This window comes from Columba livia, chromosome 6 (genome assembly GCF_036013475.1).
Source record: "Columba livia isolate bColLiv1 breed racing homer chromosome 6, bColLiv1.pat.W.v2, whole genome shotgun sequence".
NCBI lineage: Eukaryota > Metazoa > Chordata > Aves > Columbiformes > Columbidae > Columba > Columba livia.
Window position 1 is genome coordinate 31,224,681 of NC_088607.1, and position 12,737 is coordinate 31,237,417.

The window sequence follows — 12,737 nt, forward strand, 5'->3', positions numbered from 1 at the left end:
TACACCTATGCAAGCTTCCCATACTGAGATGATGTTAATATGTCTCTGTGATAATTTCGTCATATAGCATCGGAAAAAACGCATTTAAGTAAAACCTATCTTTAATATGATGCACAAAATGAACATGAGTATCACACACATCACATTGCAGTGAGAATCTCTGTATCTGTCTAGAAGAGATTCTTGAATCTCCAGCTCAAAGTACACAACATATTGATGAGTCAAGAGAACCCTAGATATTCAGTTCTCCCTTGACACATCACTTGTGCTGCATGTGTCACAAGCCATCTGGGCTAATGAGGCTGAAAGCACAGTTCTTTTGCTTCAGGGAATAAATCCACAAATTGTTTGCAATTTAAGGGTTATTCCGGACCTATAACTTGTTTTACCAGCACATAAAAGTAAAATCTTATCAGCCATTTTCCTCTGGCTAAGAAGCCAAGCCTCCTTGCAGCACGAATCTTGCCAACATCAACCATACTTCTGCTTCAATCAAAGCCATTAAAATGCACTCTGCAGAAGACTACCTCAGCTCATGACAGAGTAAGTGCTCATGAAAATCCTAACAATCTGTAGTGAAAAAGGCATTTTACTGAGAACTCGTGACACCAGTTCCCCATGTGACCAGGGATAAGCATCCCCCACTCTGAGAAGACTTTCTTGCTTCAGTTACTATAGGATATTATCAGCAGAACTGCTCCAGCTGAATCCTCCCTTTAGAACAGGGAATAGCTAGTAAGCAAAGTCTGGGTCTCTGCAAATCAAGCCACTTTGATCAAGGAGGAAACAATATTCTCATAATGTCTTCCAAATTGCACCTATTAGATAGAAGTTTAAGCATGAGCTGGGGTATGTGTCCCAGAGGTACGAAGAAACACAAAGACCTACACTGACTAGCTAAACTTCAACTTTGGAATAAATACTTTAATGCTGTTGGGATTTTATTGTAACATACATGTGTTCAGATATCTAGAGATTCACATAAGCTTTTTTTCTTACTTCAACTGAAACACAATACAGGATTTTAAACCTAATTATCAAAAGCGCCATTAGTATTTTCACCTTCTTAGTATCCCTGTTGGCACAGAATTTAACCCTGCCTGAAAGCATCTAATTAAGAAGATGGTGCTGCTGCTTACACTTCCAAATAGTGGCTAAAAGAGATCACCAGAACCACTGCTGCAGCTGTTGCCTTTGCAGAATCTTTTATCCTTTCATCTCTCTTCCATTTTAAAGAGATCTTCACTTTCTAACAATTTTAGGCAAGCAATGTTCATCTGAAGACGAATGCATGATGGCTTTTTCTCTAGAGAGCCAGTGCCAACACCACTTCGTAACTGGTTTATTCCAAATAACCAATCCCTCTTAAAGGATGATCAGGTCCAAAAGTAATAGGTTTTACTCCAGTGAGCTTTTAAATGAACCGTTCCACTAAACAGGATTACTCATTAGTATAATAATACATTAAATGAGATCACTACAATTCAATTTTTCCTATATTCATATATGTTATTCCTTCAGTTCAAAAACACATAGTGCTATAGCGGTTAAAAATACTGAATATAGAAATCTTCTAAACACCAAACATTTCTACTGTTTTAATATCTTTATAATTAAAGGACAATAGTTAGCAGCTTTTGCAGCCCAAACATTGAGACTGCTACAATGGTAAGGCCTAACCGTGAGCGAAGACTAAACTTCGACTTTATAACATTTTTTTTCTACTGAAAGTTGTATATTTATGTAAATCCTTGGTTAACATTTAGGTAGCTGGTTATTACTAATGTTCCATTTGTTACACATTCACCTCTTCAGCTTGGAGGCACTAAATTCAAAATGGGCCCACAGAATTTAGAGTTATGTGATCATTATATACCTGAGAAAAATATCTGCCAAATTTCACTCAGTCTCACCAAAATATGTAAATATTTACTGCCTCACACTAATAAAATGAAGAGTTTTGTATTTTTGACTAGTCCAGAAGAGATATCTTTAAAGTTTCAGAGAATACTTGAAGTGGTTCTCAGTCATAAAATCATAACAAAACAAGATATCAGATCCAACTTCATTTCGCTTTTAACACCTCCATAACAAAAAAAAAAATCTATTCTGCATCAAAGCAACACTCAAAGCCCACAAACACCAGGAACAAACTTACTACAAACTGAATCAGTTACCCTGAAAAGCACTAAACATCTTTACACAACACACCAGATAGAGTACCAGATCTACAATCCTTACCTTAATTTGTTGCCTGGCCACTAACGCTCCGCTACAGCATAAAGTTCCCATTCAGTTTTGCTTTCTTTAACTGAAGACAAACAGCTCAGCTTCCTCCAACTCAAAGTTAAAGGCTGAAGTTGCCCACATTTCATTGTGTGTCAAAGTACATTTGACAGAAAACGATGTTAACAGCGGGCTCTGGATGATGAAAGCAAAGTCTTAGTGTCATTAAAGCAAAACCATCATAATGAACATAACATTCCATTGTTATTATACATGAAACCTGAACAGATTATAGGCTGAAGTAGATATTCCACCATTACTATTTGAACTGTTGTCTTTGAACAATCACATACTGGGTATTTTTGCTGCTTCTTCTTTGGAGCTACAATGAGATCTCTGTGACCAGGGCGCCCAGCAGCTGTTTCTCAATATACCCACAGATGCATCTCAACAAACTGAGAATTAAAAGACACATAAACCACCGCAAAGCGGGGCCGGGCAGAGGCGCAGGCCTGCCGTGCCAGCTTGCCGGTCGCTCCCGAAGCAGCGCGGCTGACTCAGCCCAGCGCCAGCCCCGGACCCCGCGGGCCCGGCCGGCACCTCCGCCAGCGCCCGGGCAGCCGGGGAGGCCGCACCTGTGGCTCGGCCCCGCTGACATTCAGGCCGCTGCAGAGGTGAAGGCTGCGCCCGGCAGGGACACGCAGGGGGCCGCCCCGCCCGCCCGGCCCTCCCCAGCCTCCCGTGGCCTGCGCGGCAGCTGACGCCGCAGCATCATCCCCCGGCCGAGGCGGCGACCCCAGCCCCGCCGGCAGGACCGCGCAGGGCGGAGGCAACAGCCGCTTCCTCCCCGCTGCCGGCAAGGAGACCCCCAGCAGCGCGGGCCACCGCGAGGGGAAAGGGAGGGAAGCGAGAAGGAAAGGGAGGGGAGCGAGGAGATGGCACTCACCGCTACGGGGGCGCAGCCGGCGCTATCACCGGCTCAGGCCGCTCTGCGCCCTCAGGTACCGCCCGCCCCGCCCCGCCCCGTCCCGCGGTGGGAGGGCCGTCGCGCGCAGCCCCCGCCGCGCATGCCCTGGGTAGGGCGCGTGCCGCCTGCCTACGCCCCTCCGCGCCCCTCGGATCACCCTGACGTCACGCGCGCCCGACGGTTGGGTCCCGCCCCGCCCGTGGCGCGTGGGGTCTGTGCGCGCGCGTCACCGGGCCAGCGGCTCTTCGCGTGGTCGCGGATTGAGAGGGGCGGCCGGGAACGGCGGCCGAGCAAGGGGCGCCTTCGCAAGCGGGCCGCCGCCTACCGCCGGGCCCGGGGCCGCACCAGCCTCCTTCGCCCGCCCCGCGCCCGTGACGGGGTCCAGGCTGGCACTGGGTTCCGCCAACGAGATGGCGCCTGCCCGTGCCCGCCGGCGTGGCGGGCTGCAGCGCGGCCTTGGCACTGCATCGCACCGGGCTCTCGAAGCCGTGAGGCCAGCTGGCCACGGCACACAGAATCACAGAATGTTAGAGATTGGAAGGGACCTCGAAAGATCATGTAGTCTAATCCCCCTGCAGGAGCAGGAACACCTGGATGAGGTTATGTCCTCCAGTGTGCCCTAACAATTAGTGAGCCCGTTGATTGATGCAAATAAAAATTTGGTTCTTAAAAGTGTGAGGGAAATAGGCCTGTGAGTGTCATTAGCTCAGAGACATGGAGAGTGCTCCCATGGGAAAGTGGCCTCAAGAGTGTCCTGCCTACATGAAGGGCCTGGAAGGGCTCTTGCGGTCACCAGTGAGATGCACATCCACAGCACACCAGCCTTCCTCCATGTTGCTGCTCACAGGACTTGTGAGTTTAATTTCCTAAAATTTTCTGCCTGGGCCAGGAATCAAAGGCACTAACAGTATCAAAAACTTACACAAGGTGCAGGAAATCATGTACCTGTGGTTTTGTGAGGTGGTTCAGGATTGTTTCACCACCTCAGTATTTATACCCCAATGCTTTTCCTGGCATGCTGCTCTGGGGCTTGTGCTGCTGCATCTCCTGTGGTTTGGGATCTTCACACATCTTACCATCTCAGCATCCATGTCACTGTGCTTCAGCTTCAGATTTTCAAAGTTACATTTTTCTCAGAAGTTTTAACTGCCGCTATTTCTAATTTTTTGTCTGCCTGCTTCACCAGGCCTCTCAGAGGAAGAAAGCTTCAGGCTATGTTCATGTAGAAAGAAAACGCCCTGTAACTGATAAACACCCTGTAATTGATAAGCATCATTTGCCGCAGCCTCTTGACTAGGAGCTGGGCGCACTGCCAGGGTGTAAGACCTGCTCGCAGGTGTCAGCCCAGGCACTGCAAGCACCTTCTCATCTTTGTAGACACAGGGCGTGAAGACTCCAGTACATTTGCCCTATGACCAGCAGAAATGCCTTTTTTAAAAACTAAGGAACAAGAACTGAAGCTTTTTGCCTGAACCTAAATGTAACAGCCACATTAATGCACTTATTTTAGATCAATCTGAGGCATAATTGCTCCCCTGTGGTACAGGAAGGGGAAAAAAAAAAAAAAAACAAACAAAAAAAACAGAGAGAGATTAAATCTCTTGCGCAAAGCTGAAGAGAGATAGCAAAGCCAGGAAATGAACTCAGATTTCCTGAGTCGGGCGTCATTGCTTTAACCACACAGTCATCCTTGCTTTCAGTCATTCTCAGCTTCTGAGCATTACGGTAAACAGCAACTGCGTTAGCATAGATTTGATTTTTCCCTGCTTTGTTCATCAGAACAACTTCACTGTTCCCGGTGAAATTTCCTCTGACTTTCTTCTCCATTTCTTTCCCAAAATTAAAAGAAATTATATTACAGGCTTACTGGGAGGGTAGAATGATATTACAGACTCACTGAGAGAGTCTTAAATTTCCCACTGCCTTTCTGCAGGCACTGGCAACTATTTCTTCAATCCCAATACTCTTAAGCATCGGCTCACAAACCAATTGTGGAGCTTCCATGCTACATCCCTTAAGCAGGGGCTCAAATGCACAGCAAAGAAGGTCAAGAAACGAATAATTCTGTGTCATCACACTTCTCAGCTAGCTCATAGGAGTACGGACCCTTGCTCCAACACAAAGGAGGCACATAAGCTGTGTGTACTGACGTAGGAGTGGTGGTATAACCACTTTTTTAACTCCAGTTCATACTTTTATTATCTGAAAATGGTTAAGAAACCAATCTCTAGAAGAAAACTATATGCATAAAAGAAGAAAGCAACCTAGAGATGTATTAGGACAGATTTGAGGACCTCCACTATCTGTTTACACATTTCCAGAATGGTAATATAGACCCAGGATTAAGATCCAGTCTTTAAGCAGGATTCGTAGATTTTGAAAAACAACTTCAGAAAAGAGAAACATCACATACACAACTGCAGCTGCTGACTGCTTAACCCAAAAGTCCTAACCATCCTACTGACAGTCCACAGACTAAGATCCAGCTATGATTGAGTGCAGTAACTTATCAGCTTGATATTTGATATGTCTTCATCTCGAGGGCTTTACTTTCCATTGATTTTATACTAAATTGATTTATATGGGCTTTATATTACACTGGGAGGTGGGCTAGAAGCTGCTTGTATCCGCTTCACTCGTTGACCTGGCATTGTGCTTCCTCCAAAACCCAGAGACAGCAATGGATAACACTGACCATCTAGATAAGAGATTAAGAGCAGGATGAGCAGATAATGATATTCACACAAATCTTCTCCCAGCCACCAGCAGTTTGCAGGCCATGGACTTTGAGCCAAGCACACTCTTTCCCACAAATTTGCTGAAGTTTGAGCAACTTCAGTGCAGGGAGCCTTGGGGGGGCCTAGTTCTCCTAGTAATAGTTGAACAGGTATTTTGAGTATCCAGCTGTAACCTTGCTGACTTAGTTTCAACCAACCTGCTCATAGTTAATGAGACAGGTGTAAACAAGTAGCCATACAGTATTAACCTTTTGATTATTGTAAATAAGAATATTTTCCAATCAGTATCTGTATCACAGACCAGCTTGAAGGGAAACTTCATTATTTTTTCACTTCAGATTGGTTTATCCTTCATGTATTGAAGCATACTAAAATGCGTGTGTTTCCCTAGCTCTAGTGGAAGCTGAAAGAAGGATTGGTCAAATTTGTCCATGTAACAAAGTTCTACACTCTTTACAAAATCTGAATTTTGTATTTCCCATCCCCTGCATTACAGTGCAGCTGAGTTAGTCTGCTCAAGTTAAAGCCATCCTCAAAGCATGGACAATCTCATCACATCACTCCGTAAAAATCCTCTTTGCCATGATGCCCACAAAAAAAATTAAAAACTCCTTGCTAGGTAGCTAGCTCATGTGCTGTGACTGCTGCTAACTATTCTGTTCACAATGATGTTATTTTTACCTTGTGCATCCACGTTCTGTGGATGTTACTGTATTCAAGTACTTCCTACTGTCCTGGTTTTGTTAAAAAACGAGTTTCTCTTTTAGTGAATTTGCCTGTCAGCTAAAGCCTTCATATTAGCTGCATTTTCCTGGAGAACCAGATACATGTTTTGGTAAACCTAGCAATGGAATGCGAAGTTATTGATAAGCATGGATGGACATCGCATGAGGGGCAACGAGAAACAGGTGACCAAGAAACTGACCAACTGTGTATAACATTCCATTCACTTCATATAAAAGTGGGAGATCATGAGGATCTCGTCCCTTTTTTCTCTTTTGCTTACGGCAAACATTAGGAGAGGACCTTGCTAATCACCCCTGTGAACTGAGGCCTAGTGAGAGACTGAATCCAGCTCCGATTAGCTGCAGAGTCCAATCCAAGACTTCGGGTGCCAGCTCTGCAGTTGCTGAGACTTTCAAGATTAGTTTTGTATATTTTGTATTATTTTCTCTATTCCTATTAGTAGCATTAGTAAAACATTTTTAATTTTTCCAACTCTCTTCTCTCTGTGCTTCTTTTCCTCCTGATCGCCTGTCCTGAGTGGGAAGGGGGGAGAGGGTGGAGCAAAAGGGGGAAGGGGAGGAAGAGAGGAGGTCAACAATACATCTGCCAGGGTTTTATTGTGACCCCGCAATCAAAACCCTCGACACCTACTTACACTGATTTTATATTATCTGCTACATAAACCATATTTTACCTCTTTACATTGTTCCCAGTTCAAAAGGGCTAAGCAGCTAGATGCCACTATTTTTTTCTACATATAAGTCATAATTTATTAATTGCAGGCATTTTACAGAAAACTAGCATGGATTCTCATTATCGTGCAAACATTCAAAAAAAAAAAAAAAAAAAGAAAGCAGAATTTACAATTAGAGAGTAAGTGCTGGGCTTTCAATGAAACACATGGCAGAATGCAAGCAGTTGGATGGGTATGGGTTGAAATTCTCCCTTTCAAAATGTCTCATTCTATAAAATTTACTCATTGACAGGTATCAAAAATTGAACTGTCATCTGTTTTCTTAATTTGTGCCTGTATAAATAGTTCTTTCATTAAGGAATACATATTTTATATTTTCCAAGTTTTAATTTGGCACTAGAGATTCACTGTCTCCAGAATTACCTATTTCATTTTCAATTTCAATTTCTTGTACTTTTGAAACTACACAAGTAACTTTATTTTTGTTCTACTTTAAAAATATGTACTAAAACAAGTATTAAAAGTTGATGAGCTTAGTGCTGAGATAACAAAGAGCAAAACCAATGGGCTAATGTCACATACAAAAATACCTACATGCCTGTGCTTGTATGCATGTACATTTATTATTTTCACGTCTGGTGTCTACAGGTAAGCAAACTTTGTACCATTCAGCAATAAATAATTGTATAAGAATGAAATAATTGATAGGAAATTCTGCTTGGTACAAGCTGACATCTTTACAGTGGTTCACTGTCACTGCATCTTCTTTTGTGTATGTATGGGAAAACATAGAGATGAGCTCAAACTCATTCTGCTGAAATACATTATAACCTAGTCACATTTAAGACTAAGTCCTGTATTTTTCTTAATTGCTTGGAAAATAATCCAAATTATGTACTTGAGCATTTGGTATCTTTTCAGGCATTAGTGATATCTACCACTTTCTAAGTAATATTTGGATAATACTTACAGAGGATACTATTTAGATGAAGAGCTGTTCATTACCAGTTGGCAGCTGCTTTGTTATTTAATTAATTGGATCAGATGTCTCCCTGGGACGTGCAAAGACACCGTTGCTATATTTATGGTTTTGGCAAGTGAGTGACGAACTGACCCTTCTTACCCTTCTCCTTTCAGAAAAGGTTTATTTGGGCTTAAGTTGAGCTCTTCTTTTGAACATTGCTTAAAGAACACTTAAAATCTGCCCAGGATGTCTATTTTTAAAACTCCATCACATGTTACTCTGTGGCCGGCACTGCCGACCTTCAGAGATGCTCAGGATACGTTGTGCTGTCTATTCATGCTGTGAAAAACTGTGACATTACACAGGCCTAAACTACACTTGTTTTTAATATTTTTTTAGCGTAAATGAAGAAACGGGCAGTAGGTTTCCCTCTCTGTCCCTCCCTCTCAAGGCGGGTGTACCAAATGTGAGTTAAACTCATGTGCTTGACGTTGTCCGTTCTGTGCTGCGTCAGTGCTGTGGTAGAAGTGGCCCGGACCAGTTCAGGGAAATCTGAGATTCAAACCCATCTCAGTGATGTTACATTCAGCTGCTGCTGTTGCCTGTTCTTCTAAGAGCTGACCACACATGATGCTTCAAAAGGCTATGTTAGTCTAAATAATTTCGACCTAATTAGGTCTCAATTATTTAAACAGACTAGTTAAACTATTTAAGCGGTCTAGTTAAAGCTGCTTTGTAAAATACTGCCCATTTTTTCCTGCATGTCTTTGTTGACCATATTCCTACAATACACAGCACCTTTACAAACATGGAAAAGCATTTCTAGACAGTGATTAAAATCATATTGCACATTTCTAAAATCCAAATGCTCTTTCATTTCTTTTGAAACATGTGCTCCTCAGTATCTTAACTGTTAAAACAAATTAGTGTATAATATATGTAATTTAAGTCTGATATAGTTTCTTATTTTAATTTGTATTCAGATAGGCTGAATGCCCAAAGGAATACAAATGCCTAATATTTCCATTAAGTCAGTGGGTTTTTTGAAGATTCTGAAACATACATAAAAAGTGTTATTTCAGCTTTATTTACAGGTGTGGAAATTATTTCCTTTTGTGTATATATATATATATATATGTATGTTTATACATATACGTTTATACAGTCCTAAAATTACACTCGGCCCTTTGAAGGCAACCGCGAGGCTGATGTGGCCCCTGGTGAAAATGAGTTTGACATTGAGTAACTGAAAGTATTAAATGAGATTCTTATGCGTACTATAGCAGGCATTAATGATTAAAATATGCCCCCTGATCAATTTAATGATCTACTTAAATAACAGATCACAGGGGCAGGGGGAGGGGGAAATAAAGCCGCACCGAAGAGAGCCAGTGCTGTAGCTGAACTTCATAGACATCTTGGCCACAGGAACCTGAAATGTTGAGGCTACAAATGCTGCTGGAGAGGTGAGGGAGCAGCTCAGGCTTGCACCTGGTAGATGTGGAGCATGTTCTACCTCCCTGAGCCTGATGCATCTCTCAGCCCCTCCTATGTCCCTGCGGGCTGTGACCCACAGGGAGCCCCTGACCAAGCAGACGGTTTATGGAGCAGCTGCACATTGTGCAGGATTGCAGCTGACCAGAGCCCGGCACAGGGGATATGTCCCACTTACTTAGATGAAACGTTAATTCATTCTCATTTATCTCATCCTAGAGAGGATCTTTATAAAAGGAATCACACATTTTCTGAGTCTTGATTCATAGCTGAAGCAGCCTAGAGAATTAAATAAAGTGATATTGTTTCCATTAATATTACTTCAATCATATGGGGTTTTTATATGCAAATAATTAATTTCAATTAACTTAGAGACCTAAAAATACAAAAAGATTGCTCCAGTAGCAAACAGTATTTTCAAAAACAGTTCAGGACTTTAAAAATACTTTTATTCCATGTATATATTTGACCCTAATTTTTCTTGTCTGAACATTTGAAAGCATCAGAAGATAAAAACAATGAGAGCTGAAATTCCACTTTTCAGTGATTAGATTACTTTTTCAATATTAAACGACAATGAAAAACAAAGAGCTCAAATACGTGGATTAAAAAATGCAAATGCTTTTCCTCTTTTGGTGCACATGGCAATAACGTGCACTAAGAGCTGACCTTATCCAAAATTATGTATGTGACCAATCTAACCAGTAGCTCAATAATTAACTGAATGTTTCAGAGCTCGACAGGAACATCGAGGACATTAACACTGTATGCTCAAAATCACAGTGCCCTGGAAAAACCATCAAATATCAGATCAGAAAATATTTTATAAGGATTCTTTTTTATACTTACTCCCTTTCCTTTTTTATCACCTCTAGTTACTCAGGAAAGCAAGGCTTATGTTGCATGTGTGTATAATTGAAAATATATTTATATAAAATGTAACTTTTACATATATATGCCCTGATATGCATGTGTGTGTATAGATGTGTGTGTGTATAAACAAAGGTGTTCTAAGCATTGGGAATCACCTGGGGAATGCAGGTGCATAATTAGATTATTCCTAAATAGCAATCCTGGGCTGTTGGCAATATAATTTACACAGGTCACTGGTGATTGTGCCCAGGTTAGTCCCTCTCCACACAGGCTGGAGGACAAGCTGCCACTCTGCCTTCACTCTTCTTCCTCAACACTGAATCTTCCTACAAATTGTTTTCAAAGTCAGACACGGTTCAGTTGCAATGAGTGTTAAGTGCCTGCTTTCCTGCCAAGTGAGAAAGCTGGATTCTCTCAAAGACAAAATAGAAGTTTTATTCTTTAAGCTGGCGCCTGCCTCTAATTCATGGACTTCTGAAGACATCACCCGGAGAGATTTTGAAATACTGGCAGCAGAGATTCAATCACTGCTCTGCCTATTAAGACACTTAGCAAGGTTCTGCTGTACTTTCAAACCAGGAGATGTTGAAGTTGTTTTACTCTGAGTTAATGATTACTAGCTGTAGATAGCAGCGAGTTTGAAAGAGACTTAACTATTTTAAAAGTGCATGCAATAAATAATAATGAGTATGCTTTAGGTGGTTGTCACAAGGCTCAAGGACAAATTCTAAACAGCATGACTATGGCATTTTAATGGCTAAAAATATGTCTTCAGTCTACACTATGAAGTAGAAAATGCCAGCAGATGAAAAGTTACATGCAAAATTATTAGTCAGTAGAACTGATGCCCTTTCAGTCTCACTATAAAGATACCATTGCGAATTATTTTACACTCTACATCATTTTAAATCAAGGAGCTTCTGGTGCTCTGCAAACCTGAATGTATCCTCAGAATATGTTTGAATAGAGTTAAGGCTACTTATAATTTGTTTTGAATAAAGTGAGGTGCAGAAAGCTGTCAGCATCAAGTTAGCAGGCTCATGGCAGAGAAAAGGCTGGAATCCACAGTTCCACATGGTCAAATCAGTATGTTTAGGACTGAACCATGCAACACCCTGGATGAAACACTATTACATACCAAACTGGTGTAGAGGAAGAAAATAAGTTCCAATACACTGTGTGTAAGAAAGCTTCAACATTAATAACTGCAAGTAATTTAGGAAATATTTGTGGATATTCATCTAAACGTTGGTAGTTAAAAACAGAGGCTCTGAACAGGAGTGCAGAAAAAAGAGGATAACACAAACAAGCTGAAGGATCTGCCTTTACTGAAAATGCAGTTGGAGTGCAGAACCAACTCAAATCATAATGATGGATATAATGAAAGTATTATTAGATTAGCATTTAGAAAATGGTAAACCTACAAAGAACGCACAGATAAGTGGATAAGCTTTTAGGGAATGTCAGGGTGTCTTCTGCCCTGTAATATAATTTTAAACTGTGTATTTAACCGCAAACATTTCTTACCTGTCTGTTGATGGTTTTTATGCCATATTTTTATAATCCGCTGTGATCCTTTTTGAAGAACGGTGTGACACTCTGGCAACATGACTCTGTAAGTTCCAAGGAAAAGTAAGGGAAAATACTTTAGACAATGCAATCAGTGATACAATGAGAGCTGCTGGGTTTGTGTACAGTATCTATGGGTAGAGGAGGAGCTTGGTGAAAGGGGAATGTTCTGAATAATTAATTTACTCAAGTGAGAATGGTCCTACCTGAACAATGGCTTTCCCAGTGCATGCAGTGACATGCATTGTTGTATGTTGTACTGTTTAATTTCTACTGAGGCTCTAGATTCCACTGCTCTGTAAGTGACATACAATGTTGGATAACTTTGCAAGGAATATAATTATCTTCGTGTTCCTCAGAAAGCACTTAAGGAAAAAAGGTTCTCCTTTTTGAGTCAGAATTTCTAATTGTAATTAGCTAAAGACACACTGTGGTATCCAGAGGGAAAAGAGATTTGGAGGCATTTTCATTGTAAAGCAGATACCT

General features: G+C 41.6%; 1 protein-coding gene across 10 annotated transcripts in view; it reads right to left on the bottom strand.

Annotated features, from left to right (window-relative positions):
* The window catches only part of CCSER2 (coiled-coil serine rich protein 2), a 73,356-nt gene extending 61,004 nt beyond the window's left edge, over positions 1–12,352 (bottom strand). For 6 of the 10 annotated variants that reach the window (XM_065067794.1, XM_065067792.1, XM_065067800.1 and 3 more), the window contains exons 1-2: positions 3,173–3,306; positions 2,242–2,421 (exon numbers count right to left, since the gene is read on the bottom strand). The gene's annotated coding sequence lies outside the window, so the exon portion shown is untranslated. Of the gene's footprint in view, positions 1–2,241; positions 2,422–3,172; positions 3,307–12,209 lie in introns of those variants that run through there. The other 4 variants (XM_065067795.1, XM_065067793.1, XM_065067801.1 and 1 more) reach the window with 2 other exon arrangements.
* Positions 12,353–12,737: the final 385 nt, after the last annotated feature.